At 33.9% G+C, this 16150-nt stretch overlaps 1 protein-coding gene and 1 long non-coding RNA gene across 6 annotated transcripts in view; one reads left to right on the forward strand and one right to left on the reverse strand.

Moving 5' to 3' along the window:
* GRIK2 (glutamate ionotropic receptor kainate type subunit 2) overlaps positions 1–16150 on the reverse strand; it is a 1079206-nt gene that overhangs the window by 1018908 nt on the left and 44148 nt on the right. For 4 of the 5 annotated variants that reach the window (XM_072831955.1, XM_072831953.1, XM_072831957.1 and 1 more), the window contains one exon: positions 3219–3277. The gene's annotated coding sequence lies outside the window, so the exon portion shown is untranslated. Of the gene's footprint in view, positions 1–3218; positions 3278–5467; positions 5584–16150 lie in introns of all 5 variants that reach the window. The other variant, XM_072831954.1, reaches the window with a different exon arrangement.
* Positions 12851–16150, forward strand: part of LOC140636586 (uncharacterized) — a 32297-nt gene continuing 28997 nt past the window's right edge. Inside the window, exon 1 of the long non-coding RNA XR_012033797.1 lies at positions 12851–13015. This is a non-coding gene — a long non-coding RNA (uncharacterized lncRNA). The remainder of the gene's footprint in view (positions 13016–16150) is intronic.

Consider the following 16150-nt stretch of genomic DNA (forward strand, 5'->3'; position numbering starts at 1 on the left):
TACAGAAAGCACACAGTTGAAAGAATTACAATTTGCTTCTAAGCTCCAGACTTTCCAAAATTTTTTAACAGTCCCAATAAAAGTAGTACCTTTATCACTGGAGATTTGGAAACATAAAATCAAGAGATGTGTTTTTGCTATTGTCAGAACAACAGCTTCCCAGAAAGGAAGTGCTTTGATCTACTCTAAGAATAAGTAAACAATGACCAGGATGACATATTCAAAACCCAAATGATGATGTTAAGTAGACTTATTGTGATAGCCATTTCAAAATATATACAAATATTGAATCATTATGTTGTACATTTGAAACTAATGTAATGTTATGTTTCAATTACATCTCAATTTTAAAAAATAGAAGTAATTAATTATATGAACTCCTTTAAAAATGTTCACAGGGACTTTGAGGCGTGGACTATTGTCCATGTCCCTTCTATATAGCCATGTACCAGAGATATCCTTAGCAATCTTAGTAAAAATATCCCCACCAATGTTGAGTGACTATAGTGGTCAATTTGTCTTTATTGTGGTGAGTAGTTTCAAGTGAAATTTTGGCAAGATTCTAGTTAAGATCCTCTAGTGTCACCAAGTGTCTACTCTGGAGTGTCAGAGATAATCTTATTGCAATTTAAAACTGCAATTTCTCCTGGAGTCAATCAGTGGCATCCTATAATAGCTACCTTCAGTCTCTCAAAAGAGTTGGCTTCTAGGACTATTATCAGGGCCAGGAACTTAGTAAGGCCTACCTGCTATATTCATTATCTAGGCATTTCCTTTGGCTTTCATGCTGTTTTTGCATAGCTTCAACATTTATGATAGCCATCCCTTTAGGAAGTACAAGAGCATTTAGGAGTCATTTAATCTGTTACCAATTTTAACTGGGTTAATGGCAGGGGTTAAAAACATTCATTGTTACCAATTCATACTCATTAGGATGGCTAGTATCAAAAATATGAAAAATAACAAAGGTTAGTGGGGATGTGAAGAAATTAGAACAGTGGTGCTTTGCTGGTAGGAATCTAAAATGATGCAGTCACTGTAGAAAATAGTTTATGTTGTATTAATATGTTATATGATGCTAACTGAGATAAACCAGATACACAAGGAAAAATATTATATGATTTCACTTATATAAGGTACCTAAAAATTCATAGAGACAGAAAATAGAATAGAGATTACTAGGGCTAGTGGGAGATGACAATGAGGAGTTACAGTTTCATGATATGCCCCCAAATGGTACATTTAAAAGTGGTTAAAGTGGTAAATTTTTTGATATATGCATAGAATGTTTGTGTCTCCCCCAGATTTGAAGGCTGAAATCTTAACCTCTAATGTGATGGTATTATAAGGCGGAGGCTTTAAAAACAGTTTAGTGCTCTTACAAAAAAGACATCATAGAGTTCTTTGCCTCTGCCTTGTGAATACATAATGAGAAGATGGAAGTCTATAAACCAAGAAGCAGGTCCTCATTCGACACTGAGTCTACTAGCACCTCAACCTGAGACTTCCCAGACCCTAGAACTGTGAGAAATAAATGTTATTTGAGCCACCCAGCCTATGGTATTTTTTATAGTTTACCAAATGGACTAAGATTGAGTGTGTATGCATGTGTGCGTAGTATAACCGTAATTTATAAAAATCCTCTTTTTCTAAAGGATTTCAAAATCATGAATTACTCCAATGGCCTACTTGATATGAGTATCTATGTTAACTCTTATCTCTTGCTAATTTGAAAGCTCTGGCAAGTACACAAAATTCTACCATCTGAACGAAATTTACTTCTGATAACAGGTTAATTTTTTTTTAAGATTTTATTTATTTACTTGAGAGAAACAGAGAGAGAGAAAGAGAGAGCACACACCAGCAGGGGGAGGGGCAGAGGGAGAAGGACAAGTAGATTCCTCACTGAGCATGGAGCCTGATGCAGGGCTCAATCCCAGCACCCTTAGATCATGATATGAGCAGAAGACAGACTTTAACCAACTGAGCCATCCTGGTGCTCCATGATAACAAGTTATCTTCTAAGAGTTAATTGAAATATGTCATGGCTGTCTTGCCTAAAATTTTCCAGTTTCAGAATTAAGATGACCTATTGATAAATGATACTAAATCAGGATTTTCTAGGGATGTTTATAATAAGTCTGTTAGTAACTAAAAATAGGAGTCAGTCTTCAAGTTCACATCATCTTGAGAACATAACAAAAATTGGTCTACATGTCAGATAAGAAAAATTAAGAATCCTGAAAGTTCTAATTAAAAACCTGTGGAAAATAAGAGAGTGCCACAGTAAATCCCCAAGGCAGAACTGCCCAGTGAATTGCTGAACCTCCCGGTGGTGAAGGGAGAGGGGGCCACTACCAGATATTGACTATGTTGATCTAAAGGGGCACAAAAGAAAGCAAAATATGTGATTATAATGTTAGTACTGAAGATAACATAGTATTGAGAATTGGTACCTCAGAGAAGCATAGTATAAATATGACTCATTTATTTAGGCTTAAGGTCCTGAACAAATCTATGTTCTCAATCGCAGGGTTTTTTTATTAGGAGAATTGGAGTGTCGCAGGGACTAGTATAAGGTATGACTAATCTTCTTTGCCTATTTGGCTTTTGATTATTACATTGACTTGAGTTATTTCTTAGCTTCTAGTTTTTGATGATATTATGAAAATTTAGATCAATCTGAACCTCAATGAGTTCATCCCCCAGCTTTTTGCCAATATCATAGAATTTTTTGTCTACAAAGAACTTATTACCATGTAGTAATCTTCTACCTGGGCTTGATTTAAACAAAAACAAAACAAAACAAACCAAACCCAGAGAATCAAAGTTCAGTTTATCTAGGAAGCTGTGATCTGATTATCAATAAGAGATCTGAAGAAAAATATTATTTGAAGAGCTTTTAATTTATCAATTCCATGGCTTCTCTAAATCCTTCTGGTTTCCTGTGTAATTCAGAATATTCTCAAGCAACCCTTATGGTCTTCCTCATCTTCCTTTTTCATGCAATTTTTGTACATAGAATTCCTCTTACGATATGAACCAACTAATATTGATCTTGGAGCCTGAATTTTATGTTCTAAGAACTATCTTAAATTCCTCTGTAAATGTCTACTTATCTTATCTAAGCTTCTGAAAATCTTTGGCAATGGCTTTCAGCTTAGACCAGTCTTGATATGACTTGGAGCTTAAAATCGACCATAAAATAAAAAGCTTACCTTTTTTTAAAGGAGCTTTAACTTTACAAGACAGTTGAATTTCATGGGTTTCTGGATACCTAGAAGAAACAAAAGAGGAGTAGAGACAATGTAATAAGGGTCAAAAGATAAACAAAGGAATAATAAAATAAAAGCCATTAGGTTTAAGTTGTTATTGGGAATATATTTTTTTAAAAAGATAGTTATGGGAATCCCTGGGTGGCTCAGCGGTTTAGCGCCTGCCTTTGGCCCAGGGCCTGATCCTACAGTCTTGGGATTGATTCCCGCGACGGACTTCCGGCATGGAGCCTGCTTCTCCCTCTGCCTGTGTCTGCCTCTCTCTCTCTCTCTATGTCTATCATGAATAAATAAATAAATCTTTAAAAAAAAAAGTTACACGTTTTTCATATTTTTGTCTCATGCAAAGAAATCTTTTTAAAAAGCAAATTGGAGGGCCGCCTGGGTGGCTCAGCGGTTTAGCGCCGCTGTCAGCCCAGGGCGTGATCATAGAGACCTGGGCTCGAGTCCCACATCCGGCTCCCTGCGTGGAGCCTGCTTCTCCTTCTGCCTGTGTCTCTGCCTCTGTGTGCGTGTGTGTGTCTCTCTCATGAATAAATAAAGTCTTAAAAAAACAAAACAAATTGGAATTTCTTTTAGAAGCTTCCTCATAACAATAAAATCAATGCAAAAGTTGGATATCTGAGATTTTGCTCCCCTTCATTACAGCATATGTCTCAAATGAACAATTTCATGTCAAAGTTCCTCAAGGTAAGATTATAACCTAAATTATACTTGGTGAAGTTATGAAGGATAGTCACTTGAATTAAAGTGTAAAGACATGTTAGAGACAGGAGATCTGACCAATTAAAGTATAGACATGTTAGAGACAGAAGATCTAAGTACATAGATTTAATTTTACAGGAGATGAACCTTTGAAAGGCTAGCAACAATCCATCTAAAGCATGTGAGGCACCTTGTGTCTTGGGTCCTCAAATGATTGGCATGCACCTGCCATATCACACAACCTCTCCGTCAGAGTCAGTCAAGTACACAGACCTGAAAATCTGTGACAGCAGACAGAAGTTCTAGAGAAAAGATATCGTCCATAATCACATTCTCAAGGGAAAAATAAATCAAGAGTTGCCTTAGTCTTATAAGATTCTCACTGTTAAGTAACATAAGGTAAGATTTATCTAAAGGAAACTAGCCTGAGTGATTATTTCTGCAGTCCTTAGTCCCTGGGGAGAGCTTGAGAAATAGGTTTATTGGAGCCTATGCTCTTTCTCTTTCCTCTTATGACACAAACTCTCTCTATGCCTCTCTCTTTCTACATGTATGTCTCTGTCTCTGTCTCTCTGTCTCTGTCTCTCTCACACACACACACAAAGACTAAGACAAAGACAAATAGAGTTGTTAGCAAGAAAGCAGATTTTCAGTAAGGATGAAAGCTTTCAAATCTTATCAGATAATAAAGATATCCATTAAAAAATTCTGTTTCCTGAAAGAGAATATAAATTTGGCATTTCTTATGACATGAAAAATAATTGGCAAGATTTACCTTTTTCCCTGTCATAGCCAGAGACCACTGAGCTCAAGAAACATCAATAGAGTACTGTTTCTGGGTTTGAGGGTCTTAGCCATGGTGGTAAGATGGTGTCTCAGTTGAATCTCAGTGAAACCTCCAAAATCTATCTTACCCAATATGGTAGACTCTAGCCACACGTGGATATTTAAATTTAAGTTTAAAGTAATTGATATTAAATAGAATAAAAATTAGTTCCTTAGTCATGCTTAGCCACATTTCAAGTGCACTTGTGGCTAGTGACTACTATACTGGATATTTCTATCATTGCATGAAGCTCTACAAAACATCACTTTTCCAGATTGTTGAATTTACTAAAGTATCACCAAGTGACTTGATAATTAAGGAAAAATAAGTTTATTTGAATTTATACAATAGGGTGAATGCCCCCTTCACAGAATCTTAGAAGTGTGTCAGAAAAGAGAATTTGAAAGTGGCTCAGATCAAGTGGTTTTAAGCAAGGTTTTTGAGGTAGGAAATAGGTTAGGATTGAACAAAGTTTGTGATATAACAGTTTCAAGTTGGTAAATGCAGCAAAATGAGGGTCTTCAAATGAATCTTGATAAGTAAATTCTTATTTAATAAATAAACAGTTCCCCCAGGCAAGCAGACTATTGTCTCTGATAAAATTGATCTATAGGAATATCCTGCAATAAACACTCAAATTATTTCTGTTTCATAGTCTTACCTTTGCCAGGCAAGGTAAGCTGCAACAAGGTCAATTAAGTCATGTTCACACAGTTCTCATGGTGTTAAAACACAAAGAGATATTTTTAACATTATATCAAATAGGATTTTTTCTTTCTATAAAATAAAAATAAAATAAAAAATTTAAAATATTAAAAATGTACCCCAACACATTATTTGCATTTAATGTGTAAAGTTTAATTCCATAAAAGCACCAGAAAAAAAATCTGTAATAAACTTTAAAATAATTACATGAGAGACAACTAATTCTGGGAAACAAACAAGGGGTAGTGGAAAGGGAGGTGGGTGGGAGGTTCGGGTGACTAGGTGATGGACACTGAGGGGGGCACTTGGTGGGATGAGCACTGGGTTTTATGCTATATGTTGGCAAATTGAACTCCAATAAAAAATTAATTTAAAAAATTACAAAAAGCTTACTTAAGCCTTCTACAGGAGTAGGCAATCTGAACTCTTTAGACTAATTCTGATGGGTCACAATTAAGGAAGATTTACATAAATGGAAATTATGTTTAAGGAAATTCCAACCAATTCAATTTTCCATCACTTAGGAAAACTAAAAGAAGATTTCAACAAACTAGCATTTGTCTCTAACTAGGATGCAGTCTGCAGGCAAAAGTCAGCTTTTTAAAGAGTTTTAAAATAGTATTCCCTAAGATCAAGTCTCCACAGGCCAACAAATTAATTCCAATAAAAATTGAGGAAAAGATTTTTAAAATAATACAAAATGACCCTAATGAGAAAATTTTATATTAAAAATAAATAGGTCAAAGCAAAAGAAGAAAGCGGAAAAAGCAGGGAGTCAGACCATCTCACCCCTGGGACAGATGTTCCAGAAGTACAAGAAGACCATCATCTGTTGTCATGAGAATTTTTTTTTTTGCCATATTTATTGAAGGTTATAGAATGAAGTAAAAATGAAGAGAAAATTCTAAATGTGGCACCTGGAAGACAAGATTTGACTACTATACAACAGACTGAGGACACAGAACAGAAAGTAAGAGGAGTAATAACAGATATCATTTACAATTAAAAAGAAATATTTTGTTTTACAATCATATAATGTCCTTGAAATTAGTTCATATTTAGAGCGAGGGGAAAAGGGAGAGGAATTTTCTTTGGCTGGAGATATAAGTGTATTTAAAGGAAAGTCTGTTTTAAAAAGGGGTGGTGGTGGTGGTGATTAAATGGAAATAAAAACCAGATATGCATTTAAGCCATGTCTCAGCTATGGAGGATGTGGCCAATGCAGTTACATGAGGATGAAGTCACAGAACCAATATATACAGCCTAAAGTTTGTAAATAAATATCCTAAGTTGGTTTGTGTTATGCTCTTCTTTACCCAGAGACCCAGATCAATAATTTTAGAATGGGTCTCAGTGATACCAGCAATCACTAAATAAAAGTAGAGCAGGCTCTACTCTTCTGTAGGAAGAGTCATTATTTAAGTGACAGGAATCATTCAATCCTATTGAATGGATAGAAGCAATATATTATTGAAATGATGTTATGGAATATCTGGTCAGTAAAACAAGTGATAAACTTAAGGGATATACATAGAAGAAATTAACAAAGAAAATAAGTACAGATGTGATTTATGAATGAGATAGTATATTCCAATCTTAGAATTATAAGAATCAAAGATAAAATCAGATAAAATTACCTAGAATTTTTTTAAAAGATTTATTTTAGTGGAGGATAAAATCAGATAAAGTTACCTAGAAAATTTTTAAAAGATTTATTTTAGTGGAGGAAGGGAGACGGAGAGAGAATTTCAAGCAGACTCTGCACTGCACACAGAGCCCAATGAGGGTCTTGACCCTACGACCCGGAGATCACAACCTGAGCCAAAACCAGGAGTTGGACACTTAACTGACTGCACTGCCCAGGCATCCCTAGAAATGTTTTGGGTCTTTTTTAAGGTTCTAATTATTTATTTGACAGAGAGAGAGAGAGCGAGCGCACAAGAAGGGGGAGCAGCAGACAGAGGGAGAGGGAGAAGCAGACTCCTTGCTGAGCAGGGAGCCTGATGTGGGGCTCAATCCCAGGATCCTAGGATTATGACCTGAGCTGAAGGCAGATCCCTAACTGACTGAACCACCCATGTGCCCCTCTAGAAATGTTTTTTAAGTGCCTGAAATCTGAAAGATCTTATAATGCCTCCAAGTAAAAATGAAAAGCAAGTAGCCATTTTAAGATACAGCCTAGTAAAAGGCTTAAGTATCCAAGAAGAATTCTCCATTTTTCAAAAGCTTTTCCAAAAGGAAAACAATATTTTAATCTGACTCAAAATTGCTGAGTCATATTGCTCAATTATAATAAACCAAATTATAAACCATGCAGTTGTATTTTTAGAATTATCAAACCAGTGTTCTTATTCTGACCATTTTTGTGAATGTATTTTTATGAAAAATATATCATGTGCTGCATTTGTGCATTTTCTACCCAAAGGGCCCATAGCTTTCATCAGATAAAATCACATCCTATTACCCTATTCTTATACTTTTTAATGAATATCCATTTTGTGCAGTTTTCATGAAAATCCCAAAGTGCCATCTTGCCCTGTCCAACAAATGAGTATGTAACTCAACCATAAACCAACCAGTTTTCCTCTCTCTCATCTTTCCTCCCTTCACCTTTCTCTCTCTCCTTTTCCATCTTTCTTCTTTCATTCTCCTCCCTCTCTCCCCCTTTTAAAATTTAAGGAAAGTGATACTAAGGCATCAAATATTAGTGTATGAATGAAGCTCTTCAAAAGATGCTGTTAAGAGAATAAAAAGAAAAGCTAAAAACTGACAAAACACTTGCAAAACACATATTTGCTAAAGGATTTATATTCAGGATATATAAAGAACTCTCAAAATTTAATAATAAAGAAGGAACCCATTTTCTCCAGTGAGCAAACATAAAAATATAGCCAAAGACCTACAGTATACAATTACAATAAAATAATATTTTCATCTATCAAAATGACATATTACTTGCTCCATAGCAAGAGACTATGAGGACAAGCACTCATACTTTTGCAGTAATGTAAACTGGTAAAACTTTTCTGGAAGGAGAGTTTGATGTCATTTATCCTAGAACTTATGTTCATATTTTTGACCCATATATTCCCTTTTGTATAGATAAACCAAGAAAATCATTATATATGTAGTCAAAGACATGTATTTGAAAATATTATTTATAGCTTTTTTTAAGAAAGTGGAGAATGGAAATAAACTAAACGTATAACAATAGGGAAAAATCATATAAAATATAGTAAGAGATACAATGAATTTGGCAGCCACAAAGAATATTGTCTAACATGAGAAAATACTTAGGGTTTCATGTTAAGTAAAAATATATATATATACACATATACACACATTTTATACACACACACATTAAATATGTTTAATGGTGTTAATATACTCTACCTCAGTATAGGAAACCATAAGAACTGAAACGTAGGAAATGTTACCTCTTGTTTTTGTAACACATAGGATTTTGGACAATTTTTTTAGATTAAGGATTTTTGTTTTCTTCATACTTTATCCTTTAATGCTTTCTACAAAAAAAACACGATTTCCTTTATATGGAAAAAATACATTTATTTCATTTATTTTAGGTAGTGGAGCCATTATCCAAGCTAGTGGCTTTCAGGCACTGATTTATCATGGGAACAAGTTTGAAATATAGATCCTGTTTTATATTAATCTTTTCAAAACATAGATTAAGAATGTTAAATTCAATCAGCATGGTTTTCAAGAGAACTAAATGAAGTGACACAATTTCTAAAGTTTTATGTAAATATATTTTTAAGGTTGAGTTTGAGAGTCGAGGGCAGGCGGGCAGAGCAGAGTCAATCAATGATCTTTTCTTTGGCCCTGGAGAATGAATGGAAAATATGTATGGCTCAGTGATGGGTTGACTAATAGATTTTTACCAGAAAAAAAAAAATTAGACCTTGTTTTGTTCAATCTTCTCCTTTTATAGATGGAGCATCTGAGTGAGAACTGACTACTATCTCCACATTTAAAAAATCTATTTTAATTCCAACTCATTACTATTTTCTATCCCTGGATTCAAAATATCTACCACTACTCAGAATTCTATTAAATCTTGGGACACCAGATAGCTTTCCTATTTGTTGTGGTAAATACGCAAATAGGAATCAGTGGTAACCTGCAGAATAAATGATGGTCACCAATGTGTCCCAAAATACATTGGATTGAGTCTCTGCTGGTTTCATTGCTAGAAACCAGATCCCTGCCAAACTATGCCCAAATGAGTTCTGATAATCTTCCAGGTGCTACCACCCATGTGCTCTTGTGTTCTGTTGACAGTTTCCTCCTTAGACCAGCACTACTACTTTAATGCTGATGACCCTCCAAAGATTACTTTAACACTGATCACATGGGTGGCAGACACTGAGCGGGGCACTTGACGGGATGCACACAGCACTGGGTGATATGTTATATGTTGGTAAATTGAACTCCAATAAAAAAATTAATTAATTAATTAATTAATTTAAAAAAAGAAACACTGATCACAACTGTTCTTATCTAGTGGCAGCTTCCACTACCACTGTTTGGCTTCATAGAATTAACTCTGTTGATTCATTATCTACTTTATCATAAACATTGGTCAGGTACTTCTTGTTAATCCTCCCTAGGATACCATCATCCCAATAGTTAAATGAGAAATTGACATTTGTAACATGTCTTTATTGAAAGATCAAGGATAACTTAAAGAAAATATAAGGGAACTAACAACTACCATATCCATCATTTGAGTGAATCAGACAAAAGTAAGATCAAGGAGTTTTCACCACAGAAGAGGCAGGAAAGGAGCTGTTAACACAAAACTCTACTCTCCCTGTACCACTATATATTCTAATGAGCTGATAAGCCATGCTTTTTCCAAATGTCCAGTGTTACTCTTTCTTGGATGCCCATTTCCTTCCAACAATTAATCTAAGTAAACAATTCCTTAATCTGAGGTAGCAATACTTTTCCCATGACTAACTTTTACTACCTTGGCTCACTTTGAGAGTTTCCATTTCTGCATTGTTAGAATATTTACATTTGCAACACTGGAGTGTTATATTACAAGTTCTTATCTTAACGTTAATTTCATTTATCTAAATTCTGTCACCACAGCTAGATGGCTAAAATTCCAAAGACAGGAACTAGTATTTCTTTTTCATTCTCTATGGTATTTTGCACTATACTGGACACAGAGTAGGCTTTTGATACTCAAAGATTTGAGCGAATTTGACTTATTTGACTAGGATAATTTGAGACTTGAGATATGAAGGCAATGGTCTTCTTCAAATATTTATTCTCTTTTCTTTGGTGATGTAATGTAAATGCCTTAGCCCTAAATACAAGAGTGAACATAAATCATTCTAAACACTATCAGGAAATAAGAAGGAATGGAATCTAGGATTAGAGATGAAATAACTAAGTATCCATATGATTAGTTATTTGACTTTTGCAATCCTGTGTTATTTCCTTTCTTTATGTAGCTTGTTTAAGCTTTTAATGACAAAATAGCCTTTGAAAAATTCATTCCATTTTAATATCAGTTCAGGAAAATGCATAGATCAGTGGTATCCTAAGCACATTTACCTGCTGACTAGAGAGACTCTTAAAAAAACAACAAATCTAACATTCATTCACTGGAACAAGGACAAATAGAATAGAAAAACTGTTCACCTCCAGACTCAGGCAATTAGTTTTAAGTATGTCTAGATGCGTGCTGCCACAAGAAATAAATGCACTGAATAGTAACTACGAGGAAGGATAAATTACAAAAGACACCAATGTATAAGTAAATATCCTAACAGAAGGCACTTGAAAATAAACCCTTACTACTATTATTAGAGGGTTCAAAATATAAAGATCTATTAAATTTTATTTTTGAATTTTCATACCTGTCTGCATGGTAACAGTCCAGGACAATTTTAGATGGGAAATTTAAATTAAGACTTACAGATTGGACAGAAAGAACAAATACCCATAAAGTCCTAATCTAACTGAGCAGATGAATTCTAGCATTCTTTTTCTTTCTTTCTTTTTAAATAGTAATAAGCTTTCTGTCATGATCAGGAGACAGAGTAATCTGAAGATAATCAGATAATATTTTGTTTAAGGATATGAATATAGAAACAGAAAAAATTATTCTAAAGATAATGTTTGTCTTTCCCCAAGAAGCAGACATTTCTTTATAAATAAAAAGTCTTTTTATTTTATTCTTATCATAAGAGTAATAGAAGAAAAATATTTAAAATATAGAAGGGCTTAAAATTAAAAACAATTTTTCTTCCTGTCTTCCACTCCCAGTTCCACTCCCACAGACAACAATTATTTTGTACCATTTCTGGCTTTACTTCTTTTAGAGGTTATCTTTGTTATAAAAAAGATTATCTGGATTCTAGGTTATCTTCTAGAGGTCATCTGTATAAACATATAACAATGTGCATGTGCCTTTACACCTCCGTTTTTTGATCAACTATTCTCTCTGCCAGAAAAGATGAGCTCACTCCACCTGCACCTTCCCCTCCCCATTCAGTGTTTATTAGATTATGTTTTGTAGGTTTACTTGAAAGTTTTAAGTAATCTCATGAAACATCTCATTCTTTATTTACATTTCCTAACTCCTAACTATACACATGAAAAAAAGTTAGCATTTCTTTCTGTACTTCATTCTATTTCATCTTCCTCCTTCTACCTCCCAATCTCAGTCAGATGTACCATTATTTTACTGTCAAGTTTTATTGAATTTGCAGTTTATTCTCTAACAGTTATGAGTTCTTTCACTCTTTCTTTATATGTTGATTCTGAAAACTGAAAACAGATAGAAAGCATGTACATTATCATTCATTACAGGATCATTTCGTATGACTGGATTTTGAGAAAGAGAAATATAATCTATATAATTGAACCATGAATAAAATATTCCAAGAATATGGATAAAATGGATTCTCAATGTTTACTTGGCTGCTTCTCAAAGTCTTTGGTTAGGAGGAAACATTTTAAAAAATAATGAAGAGATATTTTCCAGAATTTTTTTCAAAAAAGCTGAAATATTTCAGGTTGAAAAGACTCATAAAGTGCTAAAAAGAAACAAAGGAAAAATCTACCCTGAGACATATTAGAGTAACATTATTTAATATCAAAGATGAAGAGAGAATTTTTAAAAGCTTACAAAAAGGAAGAATAGGTAATATACAAAGGAATAAGAATTAGACTGACCAGATTTTTCAGTAGCAACACTGGATGCAAAAAGACAATGAAGAAGTGTTTCTAAAGTGTTAAGGAGCAAGAACTTAGAATCTAGAATTTTCTATGTGAAGGCCTAATTAAAATATGAAGGCATAAAGCGTTAAAGAGCAAAAACTTGGAATCTAGAATTTTCTATGTGAAGGCGTAATTAAAATGTGAAGGCATAATAAAATATCCTCAGATATATAAGACCTGGAAAGTTTTGCTACAATAGAATTTTTCTTCAATTTTCAATTCTTACACCAAAGGCCGACACAAGGTAGGCAGGCACTCAATAAATACACAATAAAGAAAGGAAGGAAATGTGGGAGGGAGGGAGAAAGGGAAGAAAAAAGGAGAGAAAAGTTGAAAGTAAACCCAGTTACCAGTTTTATGAAAACACAGAAATACTTTCATATATGGTTGAATGGTATTTTCTACATAAATACCTACATTAAAAACAACTTTGGACACTTAAGAGGCAAATTCAAAAAAGAAAAAGTGGCAAGAGAAATTTGGAGTAAGGTGATGAAATTTTTGGTATAATTTATTGTTGCCTTTTTAAAAATTGCTGAAACTAATTATTCAGCCTTAGGAAAAAACCACAACTATGCTATAACATAAATGAAAATTGAAGATATTAGCTAAGTGAAAAAAGTTGTAGAAAGACCTTTCAAGATATGATTCCACTTTCAATGTATCTAAAATAGTTAAACTTAGAGTGCTAGTTGAGGGGGCAATAGGGAGCTCTGGGGGAAGGGAAAAAAGCTGTTGGATGGGATTGGGGTTTCAGTTCTGAAAGATAAAAAATGTTCTAGAAGTCTCCTGTAGAACACTGCTGATAGTCAACACTACTACACTGTATACTTAAAAATGGCTAAGAATTAAAGTTTATCTCATGTATTTTTTACCACAGTGAAAAATGAGCTGAAACTAGAGCTTTTGTATCTGCAATTAAGTAGCAACATAGAATAGCTGCCTTTCAATTCCTCCTTAGGAAACACATGGTGACTATCAGTTTCTTGTTTTTGTTTTTTTAAATGACTAGCACTTTTTCTCCTTTTCTTCTGAGTATTGTTTCCTTTTTCCTTACTATTCTGACTGTGTGACCATGAGCTGAACCAAAGCCAATCAGATTCCTCTTCTCAGTGACTGAATTGTGTCCTTATCAGATTCATATATTGAAGCTCAAACTCCCAGTACCTTCAGAATGTGATTATAATTGGAGTTAGGTCTTTAAAAAAGTAATTAAGTTAAAATGACACTTTAGGGCTGGGATCCTAATTCAATGTGACTGGTGTTCTTATAGGAGGGATGTGAATACACAGAGGAAAAAAGGCTGTGAGGACACAACAAAAAAGGTGGCCATCTTCAAGCCAAGGAGAGAAGCTTTAGGAAAAATCAAACTTGTCGACCACTTGATCATGGACTGCTAGCCTCCAGAACATTGAGAATATAAATTACTTTTGTTTAAGCCACACAGCCTTAGTAGTTTGTTATGACAGCCCTAGCAAACTAATATGCTTAGAAATCTTATTGTGAATAAAGCCACCAAAACAGCAAGGTAGTTGATGTGATAGAGCAGTTAACATTCTGGGTATGTGTGGAGTGGAGGAAAGATAATATATACATATAAAATTCAAAATTAGGAAGCAGTCAATCCTCTAAAGAACACTACATGAGTAACGAAATATAGTCATGGAGGATGAGGACCTATTTTAAGGAAGTTTGGAAAGTAAATATTGAGAAATGTGTTCATTATGTGATTTTCTACAAAGTCTCAAAAGAAAAAAATTCTAATATCAGCAAGAATGTTATGTACCTATGAGCATTGGTTCATTTTCACCATGTTAATACCATGACACTTGTAGCTATTCACATTACCCATGTAACATTTGTGATTTACACTTGTCAACCAGAGAGAAAAGACAGGTTACCAATAGAGGAAAGACACTTGGTCAGACAGCCAACAATCTTAACAAAAACAACAGAAGACAGAAAAGAGAGGGAAAATATTTTTTAAATGATGAGAGAAGAGTCAATTATAAGAGGTTTTAAAATTATATTTTAAACTTAATCCCTCTGGTCCTAAAAACAAATGTGTCCCTGTTATGGAGATGGATGTATTAGGTGGTTACTGACATTGAACCTTTGAATCAGGATAATAGCTAATTAAAATACCATTTGTGGTATACCTATAATATACAAATAACCTCTAATCCTCAAAACAATCCTAATAGTAGGCATTATTATTTCTATTTTATAAAACAGAAGCCATTATTCTATATATTATACCACTGGCCTTTCCTAATTCTTCTTGATCTAAATTTATGTTCATCAAGCAAACTTTATAACTACAAAGAATAATTACAATTATTTTTATATAAATTTCCTCTTTAGGGATAAAAACAGCATACTGATTTTTCACAAAGTTCATGCAAGAAATAATTTGGAGTATTAGAGAGTTTATGTAAATTTTATTTATACAAATCTTTAGAAGCATGTCTATGATCAGAAAATTAAATGTATTTATATTTACAGAAGTCTGAATCTTATAAAACCTATTTTGTCTAATTATATGACTAAAGTACTATCTTTAATATTTAAAGTACTAAGTTATTATTAGAAAAGCATAAAAACTGGGATTTTTTTTTCAATAGAGATGAAATGTTAGTACCATTCTACCTTGTTTTCTTACTTGATTTTCCTTAGGACTCTCCTACACTCCCATGGCTGTATTTAACTCAGCCATGGAATATTCTGACCCACAGAAAAATCAAATGCATGTCCTTGGCCTCATTAGAACAGTTTCACTAATCATCATTATCCAAATTTACATTTTAAAAATTCCAATAGCAATTATTGTCTTTGGAATTCTTTTGGTGATTAATCATGTACTGCTTTGTGACAAACCTATTGTTCTCTTGAACTGTTAACTATTTTGTTATTTATCTTTATGCTACAATCCTTCTTTCATATCATCACAAAATTATCTCCCCAAAGCACAGATATTATGATCATACTATTGTCCTGCTCAAAAACTATGAAAGGCACATTCTCATGATCTCCTCTGGGTTCAAGCTCCCTGCTTCCACTGAATTGGTTCATTTTAGAGATCATGACACTGTTCCATCTGCACATTCTGTTCTTCCCCACACGGGCCCTGTGGTAGACAAAGCAATAGACACTCAAAAACGTCCACATACTAATCTCCAGAACCTATGAATATGTTACCTTGCTCTGCAGTTATGAATAAAGATCTTGAGATGGAGAGATTAACCTGGATTTTGTACCGTACCCAATGTGAATACAAGGATCCTTATAATGGAAGGAGGAAAGCAGGTCAGTCTGAGAAGGAGACTTAAAGACAGAAGCAGAGAGCAGAGACAGAGATTTGAAGATGTGATGCCATTAG

The sequence above is a fragment of the Canis lupus genome, chromosome 7 (assembly GCF_048164855.1).
Source record: "Canis lupus baileyi chromosome 7, mCanLup2.hap1, whole genome shotgun sequence".
Taxonomy (NCBI): domain Eukaryota; kingdom Metazoa; phylum Chordata; class Mammalia; order Carnivora; family Canidae; genus Canis; species Canis lupus.